At 37.5% G+C, this 3,343-nt stretch overlaps 1 long non-coding RNA gene across 1 annotated transcript; it reads left to right on the top strand.

The window, feature by feature from the left end:
* The first annotated feature begins 797 nt into the window (after positions 1-797).
* LOC104214685 (uncharacterized) lies at positions 798-2,630 on the top strand. Its single transcript, XR_707985.2, has 2 exons — positions 798-2,198; positions 2,350-2,630. It is a non-coding gene; the product is annotated as an uncharacterized lncRNA (long non-coding RNA).
* Positions 2,631-3,343: the final 713 nt, after the last annotated feature.

The raw sequence follows: 3,343 nt of genomic DNA, 5'->3' as shown, positions 1-3,343 counted from the left end.
CTATAATGGCAGTTTCAAAAGTAGAATACATGCCTATAGGGATAACTATCACTTGTGCCAAATATTAAAACTGGATTCAACATGGTGTCTTGCTAAGTACCACTAGAAAGCATGCTTATAGGAGTAACTAAATCTAAGCATTTCTGTTATCAACTGTCGAGAAAATAACATGGATAACCTGCCTATAGGTTTAAACGCTTATAATTGAAATCAATAGGCAATTACAGAATCATCTAGAAATTACTTTCATAAATTATCAGCATGTTTAAAATCCATAATCACGTAGAATCATGTCTATAGGATCCAATAGACTTAATTGTTAAAACTGTCAAAATGCTAATCTGTTTGCGTGCATTTGCTGCTTAATATGTGGAGGCTAAAATGAGCCTTTAACTGTTCTTGTATGAAAGTCCAACTTGTTTTGTATGTAGCCTAGTTTTGCAATTTTGAGCAACCTAATTGAGTCTAGAACCAACCAAAATAGAGGTCCCAATGCCTCCAGGACCATAGGTAAGGGATCGGTAGTGCACTCATAGGATACGAGTTAGACTTGATTAGATCGCTTTAGGAAAATAACTTAAAGATAGTAATCGGGTAGTAGAAGATGATAGTTTGTGCCCGCTGAATAATATGAGTAACACACTGCTTTGTGGGAGTTACGAAGTATTATTTATGTTGCACGAGGTGATCCTTTAAGCTAAATAACTTAGGACCCCCCCATCCCTATTAAATAGTTCCCTTGCTTCTTTATTAGACTAATTCACATAATTGAGTTCGGCCGGAAACTACAGTTGTGGACCTCGAAGAGTGCCAAACACCTTCTCTTCGAGGTAATTTCGAGCCCTTACCCAATCTTTGGTGGCGCAAACTGGTTAAACAAAGTTATATACAAATAGGTACCCTAACGCACCTTAATCCGTTGGGTGGCGACTCTCTCTTTTGAAACCTTTCCTTAAAAGAGTTGTCAACGTCGAAATCGGATTTCGCGAGAAAAAGGGGTGCAATAGTATGCATCAGTCATATCCAAGACTTTGGCGAGTAGCATGAATAGTTGGGAGCAGTAGGCTTGGATGCCAAAGATGACCAATTTTACCAACTGAATACGTCCAGCATAATATAGTTTTCTTGTTGTCCATAAAAAAATTTGCTTACTCTCCTCTAAACAAGTGGCTATCATTGTATTAATGATAACTTCTTAGTGGATAAAGGAATTCAAAGATATTTGAAAGGCAGATTACCATGGGTATAACCCAGCAACTGCATCAGTTTATCTCTTTCTTCCTGCACCATTCCTCACCGTATAAAGAGCTTTTGCCTAGATTTGCTTGTAATCCAGAAGCTGAAGAAAACTGAGTAAAGCATTAATGAAGACAGTATATTGACTTCACATCTCCTCGAGCAAAGATCAAGAGGTCATCTATAAAACTCATATGTGTAATCCTCATCTTAGCACATTTGGGGTAATAATTGGAAGCATTCTCTTCTTTCAAGCTATTCAATTGCCTGCTTAAATATTACATTGCTATAGCAAAGAGTAAAGGAGGCATTGGACCCCCTTGCCTCAAGCCACTTGCAGCATCAAAGGGTTCAGCTGGTTCACCGTTGATTAATATAGAGTAGTAAACTGTTCTGAGACATTCCATTACCCAAGCTATGAATTTCGCAGGGAAAGCCAGCTTCTCCATGACCTGTTCCAGGTAGTACCATTTGACTGAATCATATTTCTTTTATAGGTCTATCTTTATCATATATCTGGGAGACATATGTTTTCTAGTGTAGGCCTGGACTAGCTCATGAGCCAGGATGATATTATCTGAAATTTTCCTGCCTGGTATAACCATGATTGTTCTTCACAAATAATATCAGGCATCACCTTTTGTAGGATTGAAGCTAAGCTAATATTTTTGAGATTATTTTATACAAAATAGCATAACATGCAATTGGTATATATTGTCAAGCATCACGATTGCGGTTTGGACATCGTGTCCGCAAGGAAGAGATTTTGGGGCAGGGCTGGTTGGCCTTCACGATCGCAAGGCTTTTTCCGTGATCTCGAACAGGAAGGATCTGGGCAGAACATGGATTTAGTTCGGAACTTAGGTCATTTCTCTCATTTTTCACTTGGGTTGGCCGACTTTGGAAGCTTTCGGAGGGGAGATTTTCGTCATCTATTGAAAGACAAGTGATTCCCACTTATTGTGAGTTAAATATATGGATTATATGTGTATTTTAACTTGATTAAGTATCGATGTCGACCTCTCATCATTACTTCTCCGGGGTTTGGCTAGATACTTACTGGGTACGCATTGATTTATGTACTCACGCTACACTTCTACACTTATTATGCAGATATATCTCTGATGGTCATTTGGCGCAAGGGCACAACCATTAAGGGGACTTTAAGGAGAGATGCATCCCAGGATACGATCCGCAGCACACGGAGTCTCCATCATGTTCATTAATGTTATCCTATCAATTTACGTTCCAGATAGATGTTGTATTATTATTGTACTTCCTAGTAGACGCTCATGCACTTGCGACACCGAGCTTTAGGATATTGTAGTAGATGTTAATAGTTTTGCATAAATATTGTCACCCTTTTATTTTATATCTTACTAATATTGTATGTATCCATAATTTTAAATGCATTAAATTATTTATTTAATAAAACTTTTGATTTTAAAAGTAATAAAATGAATAATTATTTAGATGGTTCACCGTTGGCTTGCCTAACAACAACGTTGGGAGCCATCACAACCAGTAGTAGGTTTTGAGTCGTGACACCTTCATTATGAAAGGATTTTTTGTCTTAGAGATCAATGTAAGTGATGTACAGTTGATTGCTCTATATTAGTTTCCCATTTGTAAAGAAAGATAAAACAACTTTAGTCACCTCTTCCTTAATTATATGCCAAGTCTTTTTGAAAAAGACTGCATTGTATCCATCAACACTAGGGGCCTTGTCATCACCAATAGAGCATAGTCCTTCATAAAACTCAGTAGTAGTGACTGCCTCACACATTGCCAATTGTTGTGGGTGGTTCAACTTTGATCCTTTCCTCATTATCAATCTGTTATAGCAGGCGGGGTCTGAATTGAGGTTCCCATCAAATTTTTGTAGAATGATAACATTTCCTCCTTTATTGCCATTGTGTCAGTTAGCTTGTCTCCTAATTTACATTAAGCTTTAGTATTTGCTTCCTATGTGTTTTTTCCTTGATTATTGTTGTGAAGTACTTTGTGTTAGAGTCTCCCAATTTAATCCATCTAATTCTGGATTTCTGTCTCATCACATTTTCCTCTAGTAAAGACCATTTTTCTAGAGCCTAGATTGTCTCTTTCT

This window comes from Nicotiana sylvestris, chromosome 8 (assembly GCF_000393655.2).
Source record: "Nicotiana sylvestris chromosome 8, ASM39365v2, whole genome shotgun sequence".
Classification (NCBI taxonomy): domain Eukaryota; kingdom Viridiplantae; phylum Streptophyta; class Magnoliopsida; order Solanales; family Solanaceae; genus Nicotiana; species Nicotiana sylvestris.
Note: the sequence above shows the minus strand (reverse complement) of the source record. Positions and strands in the feature narration are given on the sequence as shown.